General features: G+C 39.5%; 1 long non-coding RNA gene across 1 annotated transcript in view; it reads right to left on the minus strand.

Moving 5' to 3' along the window:
• The window catches only part of LOC138404002 (uncharacterized), a 44,740-nt gene that overhangs the window by 15,821 nt on the left and 5,548 nt on the right, over window positions 1-23,371 (minus strand). The window contains exon 2 of the long non-coding RNA XR_011238110.1: window positions 10,559-10,601. This is a non-coding gene — a long non-coding RNA (uncharacterized lncRNA). The remainder of the gene's footprint in view (window positions 1-10,558; window positions 10,602-23,371) is intronic.

A 23,371-nucleotide genomic window follows, 5' to 3' on the forward strand; every position in this document is an offset into this window, starting at 1 on the left:
TGTGGCTGGGTGGGGTTGGAAGGACCGTGATTTATCAAACGTGAAAAAATAGTCCGGTAAATGCACCGTGCTAGGTTGGCCCTTATCTCGGTTTATCAGCGTGCTTTATGGGTTTCAGGAAGATGGCCTAACAAATTGTTTTGGGACTATTTGGTCTAATGAGGTAATAGTATGGTGTTGTAGGTAAAGTGTTGGAGCTATCTACTTCGTCATTTCTAATTCGAGCCACTAAATATGGAACGCCCTTCCGGCATCAGTTTTCCCGTCAAGAGTCAAAAGGGATTTTCTCGGCAAGCGCGTTCTATGGTTCTACCTAATAGGCTGCATCACTTGCCAGCAGGTCTGATTGCAGCCAGGTTGCTGAGTTATAGGACTGCAGACTATGAGTCGAGTAAGAGAGTGGTCAGATTTCAGAACAAGAACAGGTATTGATTTTTCTGACAAAAATTTCGAGTACCCTGGAGTTGGAAAGTCAGTCGTTGGAAAGCATATAAAGCCGTTTAGTTCTGCGCTTGATTTCTCTCCGGTCGTACATAGGCAAGGCAAGTATATAGGCAAGCGCTTTATAGCACGTTCTAGGTATAAAGACCAAGGTGTAGCCAGGGTGGGGTTGGAAGGACCGTGATTTATCAAACGTGAAAAAATGGTCCGGTAAATGCATCGTGCTAGGTTGGCCCTTATCTCGGTTTATCAGCGTGCTTTATGGGTTTCAGGAAGATGGCCTAACAAATTGTTTTGGGACTATTTGGTCTAATAAAGTAATAGTATGGTGACGTAGGTAGGGATATGGAACACCCATCCTGCATCAGTTTTGCCGTCAAGAGTCAATAGAGATTTTCTCGGCAAGCGCGCTCCATCTTAGGTTGCATCACTTTCTAGCAAGTCTGATTGCAGCCAGGCGCTAGTCTATAAATTAAAATAATGCTAGTATTGAATACCTCGGTGGTTGAGTTGGGCTGCAGACTTTGAGTCGAGTAAGAGAGTGGTCAGAACAAGAAAAGGTATTGATTTTTTTGACGAAAATTTCTTAGTAACCTGGAGTTGGAAAGCATGTAAAGCCGTTTAGTTCTGCGCTTGAGTTTTCTTCGGTCGAACCAGATATATAGGCAAGCATTTTATAGTACTTTATAGCTATAAAGCCCAAGGTGTGGCAGGGTGGGGTTGGAAGGACCGTGATTTATCAAACGTGAAAAAATGGTCTGGTAAATGCACCGTGCTAGGTTGGCCCTTATCTCGGTTTATCAGCGTGCTTTATGGGTTTCAGGAAGATGGCCTAACAAATTGTTTTGGGACTATTTGGTCTAATGAGGTAATAGCAGAGTGAACTAGAGTGAGGGAACTCTCGGTTTGATTCTGAATGACAGCTGCCGATCGTCTCCCAACAGTTCCTGCTGTTCTTCATCACTGGAACCGTCACCGAAATCCAGGCACGCGGAGCTAAACCACGGCGCGTGCGCGAACGGACTCCCTTGAAAAAGGACCCCGTATGGGTTCGAAACTAGTCGGGCTAACGTCGACTACACACGTGAGTAAAGCCGGGACAGATATTATTTAGAATGGAAATCACTCACGCTAGTTTAAACGCTGATATTTAATTACTTAAAACGCACCTGACACCGAAAAGTTTTTTTTTTTTAAAAGATTACTAGCCATGTTAAATGACTAATAAGTTAAAGGTGCAAGCCCGAGATTGAACCCCCGACCTCCGATTAGGAGGAGGATGCCATAACCACTAGGCTATCACAGCTTATAAGGGGAAGGAGGACTATTATTAGCCTTTTCTGGGTTTTATCTGCGTGGTTTATAGGTTTGACTAACGTAATGGGGAAGATGTCCTAACGAAATAGTTTGGGACAATTTGGGATTCGGGGTAATGTGGGGACTTGTGTGATACATTGTTAGGGAAATAGTGTAGTGCCTACTTAAACAAACTAACAAACAATTTTGACAAAATTTAAAAAAATAAATAAATAGGTACATCAGTATTCAGTACCCTTATTATAAATGCGAAAGTGTGTTTGTTTGTTAGTTTGTCCTTCAATCACGTCGCAACGGTGTAACAGATTGACGTGATTTTTTGCATGGTATACATAAAGACCTGGAGAGCGACATAGGCTACTTTTTATCCCGGAAAATCAAAGAGTTCCCACGGGATTTTAATAAAAAACCCTGATTCCACGCGGACGAAGTCGCCTAAACCGGTTTTGAAAATTCTTTCACCAGTAGAAAGCTACATTATTCCCGAGTGACATAGGCTATTTTATAAAATTCCAAAAATCCTTTCTTAGTGGATAGTGGATACCAGTGGCGTGCACAGTGTTTGAAGCCAGGGTAAGCATTAGTTAGGTAGGAACCTGTTTACTGGCAGGTCATAATGAAAAATATGCATTGAGCCATTACAACTGGGGTAAGCAGTGCATTTATGCCTCTATGCCCTGCACGCCACTGGTGGATACCTACCCACTCTTTACAAAGACCAGCGGTTTAGCCTGTGCGTTGATATACATATACATACTTAAGTCAGTCAGTCAGGACTTTGAATTTCTAAATATATATAAGGAAAAGGTGACTGACTGACTGACTGATCTATCAACGCACAGCTCAAACTACTGGATGGATCAGGCTGAGATTTGGCATCAGTTGGACTGATTTTGATGGGTTTTAGTTAGCTTGCAACCCGGGGACTACATAGCATAGACTACTTTTTATCCCGGAAAATTGAAGAGAGAGAGAGAGAGAGAGACGAGATTTTCAAAAACCTAAATCCACGCGGACGAAGTCGCGGGCATCGTCTAGTTAAAGATACAGGCACCGTAACACACCACATAACTATACCATGAAATACAAATACATATCCCCATTGTGAACCACACAAAAAGCTAACTGTTCCAAATCTTTCAACACGTATAACTATAATTACAAGAAAAGTAAAGAACAATAATTATTTCCTCGCGCGGGAATCGAACACGGGGCTCGTGCCCCATCGGTAGTTAAAACAATTGACGCCCATTAAAATAACTAACTGCTGCGCTGTGGTACAAGTGTTAAGATATCGGCGTGAAATAATTTTAAAAAAACAATTTCGAACCAATTTTTTACCGAGTATTTACAGATTCGTAAATTAAACTAGTTGACGATTCAAAAACGATTGTAAAATTTTCGTCCCCGTGGATTTAGGTTTTTAAAAATCCCGTGGGAACTCTGATTTTCCGGGATAAAAAGAAGCCTATGTGCCACGGAATGCAAGCTATCGCTGTACCAAATTTTGTCAAAATCGGTTGAAAGGATGGGCCATGAAAGGCTAGCAGACAGCCAGACAGAGAGACACACTCTTTCGCATTTATAATATTAGTATGGATTTACATATTTTTACTGTGTAGTGAATCGTTCAAAGATTATTTATTTGCGGAAACATCATGGTTGCATATGTCGAATACTAACTTGTTCAGCTTTCTGATTTTTCAAAAAATATAAATATATTCAATCGCTTCCGCTCATAACTTGAGGTATCAAAAACACTATTAGTTCGATTATATCGGCTGGTGAGTCAGCTGGATAGACGTTTTCCATTGTTGGACCACGGACCGCACGTCACGTACAGAATATAGCTCAGAATACATAATAATGCAGGTACTGTAGTCAAAAAACCGGCCAAGTGCGAGTCAGGCTTGCACACCGAGGGTTCCGTACTACAGTCGTATTTTTCGACATTTTGCACGATAATTCAAAAACTATGATGCATAAAAATAAATAAAAATCTGTTTTAGAAATTAGAATACACAAGTGAATCCCTTTCATAATATGATACCCCCAAAATGTTCGCGAAGAAACTTCTAATGGAGTGTTACAAGAAACAGAAAAGGTAGAAACTTAGCAGAAAAAGCATTATTATTATTATAATAGTGTCTGTCTTTTGGTTTGTCCGCCAGTCACTTTTTAACCTAAATCACGCGGACGAAGTCGCGGGTATCTCATAATAATGTAAGATCGTGGCAACCAAGTTTGGCCGCAGACAAAAACTTAGATAGGCACATTCTCCTTGTCATCAACTCGCCAACCTTGACTTTGGTTTACGGATTTGGCTGTTGTGTGTCTTGATTTTACGGGTTAGAATTACGTACCGCATTCTATTCTGTAACACCACCGGCACAGCCTCGCATACAGCCAGTAGATAGATAGGTACTAGGTTCCAAGTTTTTTACATTTTATATACTTTCTATACTTGCCAACTCTAGACAAATTTTCTCCAAAAGTCCTACACGGCATTGCGCGTGCAGTATAATGATGCTTTTCGCATATTGATGGGTTTGCCTAGATACTGTAGTGCCTCGAGTATGTTTGCCGAATCGAGAGTGCCTGATTTTTATGCGGTAATAAGGAAAAGAGTGGCTGCCTTCTGGGAGAGACTCCGGGCATCTCAGAACAGTATTCTACAGATGGTTTGTGACGGAATGCCTAGCAATATTTTTACATATTGGCTATCTGTGCATCGTAATAGTAATAAGAAATAGAAATAGATTTGTTGACAAGGACGCCTGTGAAGAGTTTTTTAACATTCACAGTTAGTTTATAAGTTTGTATGTACATGTAGTTCATTTTACTTTATTTTATTTTAATTTATATAATGGTATATTTTATTTTATGAATAATATGTATACTGGGTTCTTTGCCTTTAATAAAAAACTTTGTTATTATTATTATTATTTATTCCATTGTTTAACAACCAAAAATGAAAGTTTTTTTTTTATATTGTTTATAGGAAAGCCTAAAGCTTGCGACACACATTATTCCTTTGAAAAAATAGAGCCTATTTAAAGCCTGCAACACACACATAAACAGTCCCGTTACGTTTCAACGAGCCTCAGACAAAGGGATTTGCATACGTGTACACTACAACTAGGCCATCCTGCACGTGCGCTCAAACCAACTTATCCTTTACACTTCCCAAACTAAAACACAAACAAAAACATACCTTATCACCCACAAATACAGACTATTAAAATTGAGTTGAACGGAAGAAATAAGTTGGTTGAAACAAATTTAAATCTACCGTCAGAAAACTGAAACGTATTTGATTATGGACTTTATTTGTATGTAGTTAAGGTTTGTATGGTTTGGGAGAGGCGGTAAATAAATGTAAGGAGAACATCTCAAAGAATGGATTGTTCGCGGTGAATGGGAGTCTTTTAATGTACAAATGAGGTGTTATCTTGGAGTGAATAAGTTACGGAGTGTATGGTTTAGTACGGTAAAGGATTCTTTTTTTTAGGGTTCCGTACCCGAGGGTGCGAACCGGACCCTATTACTAAGACGCCGGCCGTCCGTCCGTCTGTCTATATCTCGTGAACCATTATAGGTAGCGATCTAAAATTTTCACAGAATATTGCCGCTCTAACAACAAATAAAAAATTTCAAAATTGCCGCCATGAAAATTTAAAAAAATAAAATATATGTTATTTCTTGTACAATGGTACGGAACCCTTCCTGTGCGAATCCGACTCGCACTTGACCGATTTTTTAAAATAAAAATATCTAGCAAACGAGCAGGCGGGTCACCTGATGTTAACGTAACAATTGACAACACCAGAGGAACCGCCAAAGCGTTGCCGACCTTTAAGGAATTTGTTGATTTGACCTCAAGGGTGAGATTTTGGCAAACAACGTGAAGTGAGGTTATGTTGACTCAAGTATTGTAAATAAATAATTGATTCGTTTTGTTGTTTTTGTTTTTGTTAATGGTAGGTTGCAGTATACTAGGCTACAATAGCCGAAGCGAACGTAAAATAGACGGAATAACATTTCACAAGTAAGTACCTCTGCTTGAGCGAGAGGGACTGAGGGGCCCACGCTAGTTGCATATCTGATAGGTACCTATATCTGTGCTTGATGGCAACGTTAGTTCCAATTTTCGCCACGCGCCAAGATAGCCTTGTCGCTCTGTAGTAAGTATCTCGATACTTAAAAATAAACCAAAACAAAAGCACCCTTTCAGAAAAGGTCCTTAAACTGAACTCACATTACGAAACCGTGAAATATATTCACGTCAAGACATTGGTACGTTCGAAACCGAACAAGTAATAACTCATCGTTACACGAAAAATAACCCAAAACCCAACACAGGCCGAATTAAAAAGTGTCAACTTAGTACTGACTCCACTTCAAACAAAGAAAGAATAAATCACAACCTGTTCATCTTAACATGAGCTTCCCCGCCCCGCGCTTTGGAAGTAGAATAGTCAAAATTCATGCGGTACAAAGAATTGTAACGGGCCATCTTAGAATGGTCGCGATGCTATGTTCTACATCTGTTACAGTTAGGGCTGTCAAATTTTGGAGGGAATAAATTAAGCGTGAAATAGAGACGTTTTGGAAACGAGTTTTCGTGATGATTTTAGCCAGACAAGGTAAGTATAAAAGCAAAATATGGTATTCCTTATTTTGCTTTTACACACCTTGTCTGCCTAAAATAGAACATTCAAAATAATGTCTACATTTTTAACCGCGACTTCGTCCGCGTGGAGTTAGGTTTCTAAAAATCCCTTGGGAACTCTTTGATTTTCCGGGATAAAAAGTAGCCTATGTCACTCTCCAGGTCTTTATCTGTTAGTTAGTAATTTAATTAGTGTAATTGGGCTTTATGACCGTTCTAATTAAATAATAGTAATAAATAAATAATAATCTATACCTATTCAAAAAATCACGTCAATCAGTTGCACCGTTTCGACGTGATTGAAGGACAAACCAACAAACGAACACACTTTCGCATTTATAATAAGGGTACTTTAATAAAAAAAGTTTTTGAAAAAATGCTAAGAACTTTATTATTATATCTAATAATAGTTATCGTATTGTATGTATTAACTAGCAACATAATATCTATAGCTAGGTTCCGTAGCCATGCTAGTTGCTAAAAATTATAACTGTCATTATTATGTATTTCTTAAATTGTAGCTTTTTCAAAACCTGACTAAGAAATCCATACTTCCATACTAATATTATAAATGCGAAAGTGTGTCTGTCTGTCTGTCTTTCGGTCTGTCTGCTAGCTTTTCACGGCCCAACCGTTTAACCGATTTTGATGAAAATTGGTACAGAGTTAGCTTATATCCCGGGGAAGTACATAGGCTACTTTTCATCCCGGAAAATTGATGAGTTCCCACGGGTTTTTTAAAAACCTAAATCCACGCGTACGAAGTCGCGGGCATCAGCTAGTGTTATTATATAGTTGTCCTATAATAGCGGGACCTCCCACTAATAAGATCACAGCGTTTGCCACTGCGCCAGGGAGGTCGTCAAGTTTAAACTATGGTTGACAACCCTGTTTAAACCATAGCTTTAAATACCACCAAAAAATTACATCATCACCAACAAATCACTTATTTCGTTTGAAATAGAAGCCTTATTTTTCTTGTCTGTCTTTTGCAAACGCAAAATCTATTTGGTTTAAGGATAAAGTATGATCCGGCCACAGACTAAAGAAAAAAGGAGACTACACTAAATGATAAAACTGTCCAATAAATCTCAAAACAACTAGCATTTTATGAACACACTTATTAGCGATCGCGACGTGTTATCTACTAGGTCAGTCACATAATAAATTACTAGCAACACGCCCCGGCTTCGCACGGGTGCAATGTGGATATTAATGTGGTGTGGTTAATTTGTTATATTTCAAAAGAATAAGACAATATTTTTGATCAAAGCTCTCAATGTCAGCTTGATTTCTTCCGATATCTTGAACAAATATCATCATACACAACAAACAACTTGAACAAATTAACTTTATCTATTGACTAGCTGACCCGCCCCGGCTTCGCTCGGGTGGAATTTAGAAAATAGAGGTGGGGGTTGAATTTCCAAAAATCCTGGAACACTTATTTCTTCATTTGTGACCGAAAACCCAAATACCAATTTTCATGCAAATAATTTGAAAAATGACGTACTTTCGTACAAACTTTCATCCCCTACTTAACCCACTTATGCGTAGAATTTCGAAAAATCCTTTCTTAGTGGATACCTACTCTTTACAAAGAACACACCCTCAAAATTTCATGTCTCTAAGACCAGCGGTTTAGGCTGTGCGTTGATATATATGTCAGTCAGTCAGTCAGTCAGTCAGGACTTTGAATTTTATATATACAGATGAAACCCGCATTAAAATTCGTTGCTTATGTTAAAGATCTAAAAAGTGTAAGGGACAGAAGACCGCGGAATGCGACTTTGTTTTATACTATGTGGTGGAAATCTTGAGTGAAAGGATAGCCCTGTGTGGGACTCACCTGCGTTTTATCAGTTATTCCTTCGATGCACTTCACTGGTCGCTGATTCAAACACTCCTTTTCACCATAAGTAATAATTTATTTAGATAACACGTCAGATCGATCTGTATTTTGAGTTTTAGCGAATTTCACTTAAATGCATTGCGAGCGAATTGCGGCGGCGCGGCGTGATCAAGATGCGACTGATACTTCATTAGTTTTTCTATGATTGCAAAACCATTGCACAGTTTTGTCCCTTTTCCTCCCGGGCCAATGTAAATAGATGAGAATAGGAGGTTGGAGAAAATATATAATTTAAATAGTTTCGAGTGTGTAGGCATGAAATTTGTAAAGTAAAATGGCGTAAACACTACGTAGACAATTCGCGATCGCGACGACTCCCTCTATCTTTTAACTAAGTCTGAGTTGTCTATTAAGTCAGAGGTACATTATAAATTATTTTGGCGACGAGATGCCTGTATTGGATATGTAATGAGGTTTAATTAATCCCGAAAAGTAAAGTCCGTGTTCTTTGTGTTGTTTTCGCCTTTTATGTAATTGTTTCAAAATTTTCGTGATGAAATCAGTTTTTTTCTCATAAATCTACATAAATTTTTATACCTATTTACGTATAAAGGTGAACTTTAGCCAAAACTCATTTTCGCATGGATTGCGTATTACTGTAAGGTTTCTTCAAAAAAAGTTCCTAAAACTAATCAAAAGGGTTTTAGTTTTCAGCGTTCCGTACCGGAAAGGTACCAACGGAACCTTATTACTAAGCCTCCGCTCCGTCTGTCCGTCCGTCCGTCCATCCATCCATTCGTCTGTCAGCGAGCTGTATATTGTGAATTTGGTATATTTATTATTTTTATTGCCGCTATAATTTCAAAACCCTATTTTACCCCTTAAGGGTTGAATTTTCAAAAATCCTTTCTTAGCGGATGTGTACCTACGTCATAATAGCTATCTGCATGCCAAATTTCAGCCCGATCCGTCCAGTAGTTTCGAGCTGTGCGTTGATAGATCAGTCAGTCAGTCAGCTTTTCATCCATACTAATATTATAAATGCGAAAGTGTGTGTATATGTCTGTCTGTCTGTCTGTCTGTCTGCCAGCTTTTCACGGCTCAACCGTTCAACCGATTTTGACGAAATTTGGTACAGAGATAGTTCGCGGGGAAGGCCCCGGGATACAAACTTATCCCGGAAAATTAAAGAGTTCCCACGGGATTTCACAAAAACCTAAATCCACGCGGACGAAGTCGCGGGCATCATCTAGTTTTATATATTTAGATAATAGATTAAATTAATAAGGCCACACACACATTGTTGTAGTCCTAAATTAATACATCCTATTAAAAGTACCTACTATGTAGTAACTAGACCAAAGCGCCATAGCCAGTGTTTGATCAGATAAGGGAACAAACAAACCAACACACAAGCTGTATCATAAATACAGGGGATTTACGGATTACCAGCTTTACCGCGATGAAATGTCGGCCAGAGAGAGATAAGCCTTAATCTCTCTCTTTTACACAATTTTTGGGAGTGAAATTCAATTTTTTCATTTTTATTTCGTTAGAGATTTGAGCTTTTCCATTGTATGATTGTAGTTTTTACTTGAAACTCCTTGATTTTTCGGGAAATGGTCCCAGCAACCTATATCTCTGTAATCTGTAGGTACCTACCTACAAGTAGATGGTGCCTGAAATTTCTTTCATGTGCACCTTCTTTTTTATATATAAAATTCAAAGTCCTGACTGACTGACTGACTTATATGTCAACGCATTGCTTAAACCGCTGGTCCTAGAGACATGAAATTTTGAGGGTATGTTCTTTGTAAAGAGTAAGTATCCACTAAGAAAGGAGTTTTTGAATTTCCACTCCTAAATGGGTTAAATAAGGGATGGAATTTTGTATGAAAGCCCGTCATTTTTGAAAGTTACATCATGAAAATTGGTATTTAGGCTTTCGGTTAAAAATAAAAAATACGTATTTCACGATTTTTGAAAATTCTACTACCAAGGGGGTTAAATAGGGGATGAAAGTAAGTATGAAAGTCCGTCATTTTTCAAATTAATTGCATGAAAATTGGTATTTGGATTTTCGGTCACAAATGAAGAAATACGTTTCAGGATTTTCGGAAATTCAACCCCACCTCGATTTTCTAAATTCCACCCGAGCGAAGCCGGGGCGGGTCAGTTAGTTGAGAGACGGATTGAGAACCTCCTCCTTTTTTAAAGTTGGTTAAAACGTTAAACTACTATAAATACGAAATTGCAGTGTTTATATGAAAACTTACTTTTATTGTTTGTTCCGTAATTTTCAATCCTTTCCACCGTAACCTGTAACAAAAAAAACAATGGTTATATAAATAAATGAAATTATAAAAAATAATAAAAACAAGTTCATTTTTAAAAATGGCAAACAGACGTCTCCTAGTTCGAATTTTTTTGACGACCTCCCTGGCGCAGTAGCCTTATTAGTGGGAGGTCCTGGGTTCGATTCCCGGCCGGGGTTTGGAGTTTTATCATTTCTAAAATTCTGGTCTGGTCTGGTGGGAAGCTGCAGCCGTTGCTAGTTACCACCCTACAAAGCCGTGCCGCCAAGCGATTTAACGTTCCGGGACGATGCCGTCTAGAAACCAAAGGGGTATGGATTTAACAAAAAAAAACCGGCCAAGTGTGAGTCAGGCTCGCGCAATGAGGGTTCCGTACTACAGTCGTATTTTTTCGACATTTTGCACGATAATTCAAAAACTATGATGCATAAAAATAAATAAAAATCTGTTTTAGAATGTACAGGTAAAGACCTTTCATATAATACCCCACTTGATATAGTTATCTTACTTAGAAAATTGAAAATACTAATTAATATTAGTTCATGACCACAATTTAATTTCTATTGTGTGATGTAACCACAAATTCACGGTTTCAGATTTTTCCCCTAATATCAGCTATAAGATCTACCTACCTGCCAAATTTCATGATTCTAGGTCAACGGGAAGTACCCTGTAGGTTTCTTGACAGACAGACACAGATAGACAGACAACAAAGTGATCCTATAAGGGTTCCGTTTTTCCTTTTGAGGTACGGAACCCTAAAAAGATGATATTGCAATCAAGGGGTGACTTGTGTCTGAATTTAAAAAATTAAAAAAAATTGTGGAGAATATGATAAACATTATCTAATTGCTGCTATTTTCATCACATCGCATTTTCTATTACACATGGCCGCTATACATTACGCAATCGATAGAACACTAACACATTACTCATCTTATGACGTGCGTATGAGTAAGCGGGTATATAAAAACCGGCCAAGTGCGAGTCAGGCTCGCGCAATGAGGGTTCCGTACTACAGTCGTATATTTTCGACATTTTGCAAGATAATTCAAAAACCATGATACATTAAAATAAATAAAAGTTTGTTTTAGAATGCACCGTTGATAAGTAGGCCGTAATCCGAGTTAGGCACTTGGAATGGCTAAAAGAGCTAAATTATTTATAGTACGCGACGGGTCGAGATGGCAACGATATAGCAAAATGCTGAGGGCTATAATGATAACAAGAGAAGAGAGGGAAATAGAAGAAAAGTGGAAGATAGAAATTTAGGAGGTCAGCACGAAGTAACGCAGTTCCGTGCTCTGGTAGGCATGGGGAGGTTATTTTAGTCCGTGCGAGTCGGACACACCCTGCCAGCAGGCAGAAGTCCGTAGGGATTTCTTCCTCCCCCGAAGAAAAAAAAAAAGGTCGAGATGGCAATCGAGGAGGTAACGCCCCGCACACCCACGCAGCCCCCGCGCTATCCTGGTGCGGGCAAGCGCTGGTAACGTGCGGGTGTGCGGGGCTTCCCGCCTTCTCCCCGATAGCCATCTCAACCTATCGCGGACTATAGTTGCATTCTATTCCACACATATTTCTCTCTCACAGTCCTATGGGACCCTTTATGAGGACTTGCAAGTGACGATGTTGGATGGGATCGTACGCGGGGAAGCGGGGCCGGTCTTCTACACGGACCTCGTCTCATCGGCGGGGAACTACAACCGGCTACGGGAATTCGCGCACCATTGGCATAAGAGGCGAAGCAGCTCTGAGCGTGCAGGTGCCAGGCCGGCACCAGCACGCCGCAGCAGCGGAGATCACAGCTGTGTTAGTGACGTCTAGCCCCCAAGGGGGGAGAGTGAGCATAAGGGACAAGGAAGAGACAAAATAATTTGTAGGGAGTCAAGAAGGCGCCCCGGGAAAATGCCAAGAGCAAGTACCGAACGGGCGCCCTCCCGCGATTCGGCCCATATAACCGAGAGGTTGGTGGGGCCATGGGAGGTGGAGGGTTGTCCCAAGTCCTATGGGACGGCAATCCAACACGACCGGAGAGAGATCAGAGACCATATTCTCCAATACGTAGGTGCTATTCCGAGATAGACACCTCAGAAAGGGTGAAAGAGCTAAATTATTTATCAACTTGAAATACAGAGGTATATTCCTCTACAATTTGATGTATTGTGCAAGAGTGACAGCATGTCAGCTGTCTCTCTCGCGAACAGTTGCTCACTTCCACCGGGCGTAACCACTTAAGCCCATTAATGATAAATGCTAAAGCTGCGGTCACACTGGATAAAACACTTTTCAGATATACAAGGGACCTTAAGCTTCATCTAAAATATGTAAAAGGAAAAGCTGACTGACTAACTGATCTACCAACACACTGCTCAAAGTACTGGACGGATCGGGCTGTTTGGCATGCAGATAGCTATTATGACAATAGACATCCTCTAAGAAAGGTTCTTTGAAAATTCAACTCCTAAAGGGGTAAAATAGGGGTTTGAAATTTGTATAGTCAACGCGGAAGAATTTCCGGGCATAGGCTAGTCAAGTTATAAAATATTTTTTGAACATTTTCGTATAACCTACACGTACCTGTTTTACCCCCTAAGAAAGGATTTTTGAAAATTCAATCCCGAATTTGCAAAAATCCTTTCTTAGCGGATGTCTACGTCATTATAGCTATCTACGTGTTTTTCAGCCCGATCCATCCTTCTATACATATATTATAAGCTGACAAAATATCAATAAAATTTTGTGCAATATAATACACAGAATGCTAAAAGTCTACTAGCTTTTCACAGCCCATCCATTTAACCGATTTTGTTAGGTACAGGACAAGCGGCAGCCCCGAAAGAGACATAAGCTATTGTTTGTCCCAAAAAACCAAAAAGTTCTCACGGGATTTTTATAAAACCACTAGCTTATACACTCATTTACTCAAAATTCAAAAGCCAGTAAGCTAGTTTGTGGCAGTCCGAACAACATAACCTACCCATATCTAAAAAAAACTATCTTTTATTAACTAAGCCATCAGAAATTACAAATAGTTATAGAACAAAAATTTCAATTGTTTTTATTGTTTCATTTTTAGATTTAATTTTAATAGCTCTCTATAGACCAGGACTTCCCTCGTTCGGGCTCGAACAGAATAACAGCGTTGTGGTGCCATGTATCCACAACATTTAGCTGAGTTCAGACCTTTTTGGACACTATTAGTTATTTTAGATTTTAAGGCATGATTTTTGTAGTTAATTTGTGTTTAACATATTGTGTTGGATCAACAAATAAATATATTTCTATTCTATTCTTAAAATAACGTCGTCTGGTGTAGACGCAGTTTTACATTCCCGTCATAGCGACACTGCGTCCTCCGAGGTATGACAAAAACAGGCATAGTCGAAATTAGGTTACATTTATGTTTTATTGTTTTATGTGTCGACTGTTGTTTTATTTTGACATCAGACCATCTGTTGTCATTCATTTTTTATCAACAGATTTCTGACAACGTACTTTTCTAGTGTTTTGATTTTTTTATAATAGTTATTTGTTATGCAAGGCTGCAAAGTTGTTATTTTGTCGCGATAGTTTGTAATGAATTCAGAGCCAGTGATAGATTCAAAGGTTGAATGAACCACGAGCGAAGCAAGTGATTTGAAGAATAAAATATTGAGCGTAGCGAGGAATTGAAAGGCGCGCCTGTGTTCATCATTGTGGTCATTAACTAATAATAAGTATTTTCAACTTTCTAAGTTAACTATAATTACTAAGATAACTATATCAAGTGGGGTATCATAAGAAAGGTCTTCACCTGTACATTCTAAAACAGATTTTTATTTATTTTTATGCATCATAGTTTTTGAATTATCGTGCAAAATGTCGAAAAAATACGACTGTAGTACGGAGCCCTCTATGCGCGAGCCTGACTCGCACTTGGCTGGTTTTTTTTGGAAAATCCACTGCAAAAGACAGTTCCCGCAGTTTCCCGCAGACGGTGGTCGAAGTCGCGGACAACAGCTAGTTAATAATATCAGTAGGATTAACAAATTTCCTGGTTTTATATCGGACACACAATAAAGCCGGGTACACAATGGTATCAGATAAGGCGCGTACATAATGAGCTAACACGTATTCTCTCATTTAGATAATGGATGGTGGCGATACATGGTGGGTGGTACCACTAGCGGCTAGCTACTACTTACTACTAGCCATAGTATACGTCCCGCTAATGCGCGTGGCCGCCATTTTTTTTTTTTTTTTTTTTTTTTATATTATTTATTGGACACACAAAACAGATTATGACATAATAATTGATAAAGTAATACAAGCCATGAATAAAACTAGTCACTCTCCAAAAAAAAAGTGTGTACAAAATATGCAGTTATTAGTAATGGACGTGTACGTAGTTAGTAACGGACTCACTATTAAACAATACCTATTTTAGTGACGTTACGTTATATTTTTACTTAAATATACGTCAAATGACGTCATTTCGATTTTAATGAGACATGGTTCCAGCGCAATAACAATTTGCGGGACTTATGCGCGACAGGTCGAGATGGCAATCGGGGAGGAAACGCCCCGCACACCAGCTCAGCCCTCGCTATAACCGGTGCGGGCGAGCGCGGGTAACGTGCGGGTGTGCGGGGCGTCCCCCCGCCTCATACCCCTATTGCCATCTCGACCTGTCGTGCACTATAGATATCCGTTGATTTACAACAGGTCGTAAGCTGTGATAGTCTAGTGGTTAGGACGTAGGCTAATCGGAGGTCGGGAGTTCGTTCCCGGGCTAACTAAGTTTTCAGAGTTATGCGTGTATCAAATATCACTTGCTGAAACCTGCATGCCTGAGAGTTCATAATGTTCTCAAAGGTGGGTGAAGTCTACCAATCCACCAAATCACTTGGCCAGCGTGGTAGACTATGGCCAAAACCCTTCTCACTCTGAGAGGAGACCCGCGCTCTGTAGTGAGCCGGTGATGGGTTGATCATGATGATGATGATGTAGGTGCAGTCATTTAGTTCACCATCACCTCAATTATAAATTAAAATAAATTCGTTGCGATAACTGTTATTATTCTATTAAAAACCGGCCAAGTGCGAGTCAGGCTCGCGCACCGAGGGTTCCGTACTAAAGTCATATTTTATCGTCATTTTGCACGATAATTCAAAAACTATTATGCATAAAAATAAATAAAAATCTGTTTTAGAATGTACAGGTAAAAGCCCTTTCTTATGATACCCCACTTGGTATAGTAATCTTACTTTATAAGTTGAAAATACTAATTATTTGTTCAAAACACTTTTTTTTTGTGATGTAACCACAAATTCACGGTTTTCAGATTTTTCCCCTAATGTCTGCTAAAGACCTACCTGCCAAATTTCATTATTCTAGGTCAACGGGAAGTACCATGTAGGTTTGACAGACAGACAGAGAGACGGACAGACAACAAAGTGATCCTATAATGGTTCCGTTTTTCCTTTTGAGGTACGGAACCCTAAAAATAAACATACTGACCTATTATTATCTGGGATCACGCGAATTTCCTGTTAACGTTTATTAATTAGTTCTATTAATAATATTTTTTGTATTACTAGGTAGGTTTTCCTATTTTTTTTATTGAATTTGTTATGAGCATTCTTAGAGCAGTAGGGTACAATCTATATATTATGTCGCATGAAAATGATATTCGCCATATCCCTTAGGAATATGGTCAAACCAGGCGAGATTTTAAAACAACTTAATTTGACCATTTCACTATACAATTTTTTTTTGATATCGAACCCCCGACCTCTGATTAGCAGGTGGACGTACTAACCACTAGGCTATCACAGCTTAACGAGGGTTTTTTTTTTCATATACAAGTTAGCCCTTGACTGCAATCTCACCTGATAGTAAGTGATGATGCAGTCTAAGATGATAGCGGGCTAACCTGGAAGGGGTATGGCAGTTTTTATTAAACCCATACCCCTTTGGTTTCTTCACGGCATCGTACCGGAACGCTAAATCGCTTGGCGGCACGGCTGTGCCGGTAGGGTGGTAACTAGCCACGGCCGAAGCCTCCCACTAGACCAGACCAGAAATTTAGAAATTATAAAATTCCAAACCCCTGCCAGGAATCGAACCCGGGACCTCCCACTAATCCACTCCCGCTCACCACTGCGCCAGGGAGGTCATCCAAAGGGATCAGCTAGTATCAAAATAAATAATTATACGTCACTAGCTTATGCTCGCGACGTCATCCGCGTGGACTACACTTTCAAACCCCTATTTCACCCTCTTACGGGTTGAATTTTCAAAAATTCTTTCTTAGCGGATGCCTACGTCATAATAGCTCTATCTGCATGCCAAATTTCCGATCCGTCCACTAGTTTGAGGTGTGCGTTGATAGATCAGTCAGTCAGTCAGTCAGGCAGTCACCTTTTCCTTTTATCCATATACTAGCGACCCGCCCCAGCTTCGCATGGGTGCAGTGTAGATAGTAATGTGGTTTTACGATATTTCATATTATTTTAATTTTGTGATATCTCCTAAGATATTATTCTAAATTAAATGATGTAAAGGGCAATTTTGGTCTAAATTGAATATTACAAATGATCAACTATTTTATTTTGATCAGAATCAATAGTATGTCAGTAAAAACACCCTCGAAAGTAAGGCTTTGTTTCAGATCATATTTGAAAACCATAAAATCGATTCATAAGATACATGTATGCTATCGCGGACTTTTTTGTAGAACTTTTTAAGAGAAACAATTTCACCATACATTGTTTTCGTGTAACTTTAGCCATTTATGCAGCGCACGCCTCGGAAACTCTCAAATGAGAGGATTTTTTCCGACCTAATTCACATTATTTCACTTTCCCTAGGGATCTCTAATGTTTTGAGAATTAAACTATATGTATAAACCTTCCTCTTGAATCATTCTATCTATTGGTGAAAACCGCATTAAAATCCGTTGCGTAGTTTAAAAGATCTACGCGTTCATACAGACAGCGGGAGGCGACTTTATTTTATACTATTGTAGAGATGTCGAGATGTAGATGAGCGTGTATTAGCGTCAATAAGAATTCAGTCCGTATGCGTCTGGCCTTAACAAGTCCATATAGCATTCCTAAGTAGTTTTGCGTGCCGTGCAATCATGCGGGCGAGCTCAATATGGGGGGCCTTATCACTTGATTATCACCCTGGCATCTGACGTCATTGTAGGGTGGCCATAATGTGAGTATTGACCTATCATTCACAGCCAGTGATGACATAATATAGATCCAAGACTTGGTCATAGTCCACCACGTTAGCGAAGTGTGGATTGGCAGACTTCACACACCCTTGAATAGAATAGAATGTTTTATTATTCATGTTAACTTTTTACAAGTACTTATGAGAAGATTATGGAGAATTCTGGCACGCATTTGACGTCATTGTCAAAATTCAAAGTCCTGACTGACAGACTGACTTATATATCAACGCACAGCCTAAACCGCTGTGGTCCTAGAAACAGAAAATTTTAAGGGTGTGTTCTTTGTAAAGAGAGTAGATAAGTATCCATTAGGAAAAAAATCGAAATTCTACCCCTAAGTGGGTTAAATGGGGGATGGAAGTTTATATGGTAAGTCCGTCATTTTTCAAGTTATTTGCATAACAATTGGTAAACACCAATTGTTATGACACGTATAACACGTATTTCTTAATTTGTGACCGAAAACCTAAACAGGTTTTCGGTCACAAATTAAGAAATACGTGTTTTAGGATTTTTAGAAATTCAACCACCACCTCGAATTTCTGAATTCCACCCGAGCAAGCTGGGCCTGGGGTGGAATTTGGGTCAGCTAGTGTTATCAATAAAATCTCGTCGATACCGAAATGTCACTCGAAACAAGCGATCGAAGGCTGGCATTAGAAAGGATCCCGCTCTCGACAAACGACACCGCACAGCGAGCGATCTCAAATATCAACTAGGTATTGTGGGTCAAAGTCGATTTTGCAATTACAAGTAAGGTAAACTAAATCTAAATATATAAAATGAAAAGGTGACTGTATGCTGTATAGAAGCAGGCGTTACTTTGCGGAAGTCCATGATATACAATGAACCAAAAGCTTAATTTGCTGTAATCCGCTGAAACAGGTCGAATCTGTATGGCGCAACATGCAGCATGCGAAATGCACCGCCCGCCCTGCCACTGCTAAACATGCAGGTAGAAGCAGCCACCAGGCAAGCAATACGCACCACCACCACCACGCAGCACCACACAAATCCCAAACACACTCGACGCACGTAACCTCAGGAGATGTAGACAATGCACAATTGCAAAGCAAATGTTGGACCACACAGATTCGACCTGTTTCAGCGGATCATATAGCAAATTAAGCTTTTGGTTCATTGGAAAAGGTGACTGACTGACTGACTGTCTGATCTATCAACGCACAGCTCAAACTACAGGACAGATCGGGCTAAAATTTTCATGCAGATAGCTATTATGACGTAAGTATCCGCTAAGAAAGGGTTTTTGAATATTCAACCTCTAAGGGGATGAAATAGGGGTTTGGAAGTTGTGTAGTCCACGCGGATGAAGTCGCGAGCATAAGCTAGTATACTATAAAAGGAAAAGCTAACTGACTGACTGACTGATCTATCAACACACAGCTCAAACTACTGGACGGATCGGTCTGAAATTTGGTAAGTATGCAGATAACTGTTATGTCGTTAAGAAAGGATTTTTAAAAGTTCAACCCCTAAGGGGGTAATAAGCTAGTTAGTTATTATTATTGTTTTAATCATAACAATAAATATTTCGCTTAAATCTCGTGGAATGGCGTAGGTATGAATCAAAGGCCATAGTGTAGGTGATACTAGATAAAATGACTATACCGATAATTGAGCGTAGGTTGATGTATGAAATTGTTAATTTGTAAGTAAACTTATTGTTTCATTAAAGCGTACACAATTGCTGCTACTAGAACAAATTAAAATTATAACAGTAAGGGCGGTGATAGCCTAGTGGTTAAGACGTCCGCCTTCTTTTCGGGAGGTCGGCGGTTCGATCTCGGACACGCACCTCTAACTTTATGTGCGTTTTTAAAACAACCTGCACGCCTGAGAGTTCTCCACGTTCTTGAAGGTGTGTGAAGTCTACCAATCTGCATAAATCGCATTGGGCCAGCGTGGCAGATTATGGCCTAAACCCTTCTCATTTTATTTTATTTTATTTTGTTTATTTGAAGGTAATCAACAGCGTAAATACATAATTATTATTTAAATTTAAATCTAGGTATAATCTAGGTTTTGGGAGGAGACCCGTTCTCATCAGTAGTGAACCGGTGATGGGTTGATCATGATGACGATGACTTGTTCGGCTGGTCGGTTATGTGCGATTAGCATAATAAGTAAAGGTAGAATCTAACCAGTGTGACGGATGTCGATCAATCACCGTCAATTTGTAAGCCCTTCAGGAGTGACACGACAAAACGCTTACATCCGACACAACGAAACAACCAAAACACGCGCACAACGCGTTAAACGGTAAACGGTATGTTTAAACGGCTTATGTAACTCTTAAAACAGCGAAGTTAACTAAAAGTTCAAAAACAATTAAAAGTTGAAACAAAAATCTTCATCTACGGTTACTCTGGTTCTTTTATAGTTGTTGGAAAAATCAGTAGGGTAGGCTTTAATTATAAAACTAATATTATAAAGAGGTAAAGTTTGTAAGTTTGTTTGTAGAAGGTAATCTCTGGAAATACTGAACCGATTTTGAAAATTCTTTCACCAGTAGAAAGCTACATTATTCCTGAGTGACATAGGCTAAATTAATTCAAAAAAATTAGAGATCCAACGAAAATCGTAATAAGCTACCCGTGCGAAGCCGGGGCGGGTCGCTGGTTATAAAATAAATGCGAAAGTGTGTTTGTTTGTTGGTTTATTGGTTTGACCTTCAATCACATAGCAACGGTGCAACGGTTTGACGTGATTTTTGCATGCAAAGATCTGGAGAGTGACATAGGCTACTTTTTATAGCGTGAAATCAAAAAGTTCCCCCGGGATTTTTAAAAACCTAAATCCACGCGTACGAAGTCGCGGGCATCAGCTAGTATTAAGTAGTATAGCACTTTAGTGCGCGAGTGTCCTGCGCCGGCGCACGTGAATGAGTCAGCGTGCATCTGCTGCAACCGAGCGTGGGGTAGCGACGTACCGCCGACGAACGTGCTCAATGAGCCCGCTAAAGCTGTTGTTCACACGGACGCTTTTGTAACGTGCGTTTTTAGGGTTCCGTACCTCAAAAGGAAAATCGGAACCCTTATAGGATCACTTTGTTGTCTGTCTGTCTGTCTGTCTGTCAAGAAACCTACAGGGTACTTCCCGTTGACCTAGAATCATGAAATTTGGCAGGTAGGTAGATCTTATAGCTGACATTTGGGGAAAAATCTGAAAACCGTGAATTTGTGGTTACATCACACAAAAAAAAATTGTGGTCTTGAACTAATAATTAGTACTTATTTTCAATTTCCGAAGTAAGATAACTATAGGTACTTAGTGGGGTATCATATGAAAAAAATTCACTTGTGCATTCTAAAACAGATTTTTATGCATCATAGTTTTTGAATTATCGTGCAAAATGTCGAAAAAATACGACTGCAGTACGGAACCCTCGTTGCGCGAGCCTGACTCGCATTTGGCTGGTTTTTTTAATCGCACGATCAGCTTGCGTTTGATCACAATCAGCGTCTTCTCAAAATAAATAAACCACTTTCGTGCGCGAGTACCTATCTGGTAACATTAGAATCCTTACATCATCCCAAGGGCCACTAGTAATATAATTTTTTGAAAATCTAAATATATAAAAGGAAAAGGTAACTAACTGACTGTTCTATCAACGCACAGCTCAAACTACTGGATGCATCGGGTTGAAATTTGGCATGCAGATAGCTATTATGACGTAGAAAATTCAACCTCTAAGAGGGTGCAACCACTAACAATTCGCACACTAAGTTATTGGTTGAATGTGTTAGAACAAAATAGATTTAAGACCAAATTGTACCACATTCTGGCAAATAAACACTATTTCTATTTCTATTTCACAAGTCACAAACGTTGAATCGAATTTAACTTGTCTTTCATTCGACACATTTTTAGACGCGCGTTCGAAAAACGCCCGTGCGAACGACGACTAAATGACATTTTGAACTTTGTACTCTAATGCTTCCTTTTCTACGGACGAGTGGGAAGAGATTAGATCAATTAAGATCCTTATTTATCCGCCTGTTTGCTCGTCTTTGTATCTTCCGTAAAGAGTCTTCTTACGAGGGCAACTGTTTTAGACGACCTCCCTAGCGCAGTGGTAAGCACTGTGTCTTATTAGTCGGAGATCCCGGGTTCGATTTCTGGCGGGATTTGAAATAAATTTTATAATTTCTTTCTGGTCTGGTCTGGTAAATTCGAAAGTTTGTCTGTTTGTCTGCTAGCCTTTCACGATCTATCCATTCAAGCTATTTTGACGAAATTTGGAACAGCGATAGCTTGCATCCCGGGGAAGGACATAGGATACTTTTATCCCGGAAAGTTTAGTTGCCACGGGATTTAAAAAAATCTAAATCCATGCGGACGAAGTCGCGGGCATCATCTAGTCTAAATATATAAAATGAAAAGGTGACTGACTGACTGACTGACTGGCTGACTGATTGACTGACTGATCTATCAACACACAGCTCACACTACTGGACAGATCGAGCTGAAATTGAATGACGTAGGCATTCGCTAAGAATAGATTTTTAAAATTTTAACTCCTAAGGGGGTGAAATAGGGGTTTGAAATTTGTGTAGTATACGCGGACGAAGTCGCGGGCATCATCTAGTATAATATAACTATACTAGTATATACAGATAGACAATAGCGTAGGCTGTATGAGGAGGCCTTGTCTAAAGTTTGCATCTCGATAACGCGAGATAGCGTGAGTAAATAGATAAAGGAGTTATTTTATCGCTACGTTTGTCTGTTCCTGGCCTTTGAATACCTTTCATGAATGACGAATATTTTGAGAATCTTCTAAATATATAAAACGAAAAGCTGAATGACTGACTGACTGATCTATCAATGCACAGCTCAAACTACTGGACGGATCGGGCTGGAATTTGGCATTCAGATAGCTATTAGGTACGTGATAGGCATCCGCTAAGGATTTTTCAAAATTCAACCCACAAAGGGGTAAAATAGGGGTTCAACGATTTCTTATTCATACACACACACACACAACTATTGTGGCGCTTCTCTTAAAAACATGACACATTTTAGCGGAATTCCATGCACTCATTTGTCCCTAGCTCAATCGAAATGCCAAGCACGAAGCAATATTTTCCATGAATGGTGGCATTTAAAACTCAACTTGAAAATCACTTTTCTACACAACAGTACTTCATACATAGTCTAGTACGTAGACAGAATATGAACTATTAAAAACATGATAATAAAGTCGCTAATGCCTTGTCGCCTCGACAGTACATCGCCTACGGCGCCTGCTAGTCGCATCCAGCAATAAATTACTCTGACTGCGTGCGTGAGCACGAGTCGGCCGCATCGGCAACAAAGAGTAAATAATACTCTGCTCATACCTACTACTAATATCAACACAGATGACATAAAATCAGAGCCGTTGGATAGCGGCGGCGCAAGACCGTGGCGTGTGGAAGTCCCTATGAGAGACCTTGGTCCAGCAGGGGACGTCTGTCACGTTATAATAATAAAATTCACTTTTCTACACAACAGTACTTCATACGTAATTTCCCTTTTAGAACGTGTCA

Source organism: Maniola hyperantus, chromosome 23 (genome assembly GCF_902806685.2).
Source record: "Maniola hyperantus chromosome 23, iAphHyp1.2, whole genome shotgun sequence".
NCBI lineage: Eukaryota > Metazoa > Arthropoda > Insecta > Lepidoptera > Nymphalidae > Maniola > Maniola hyperantus.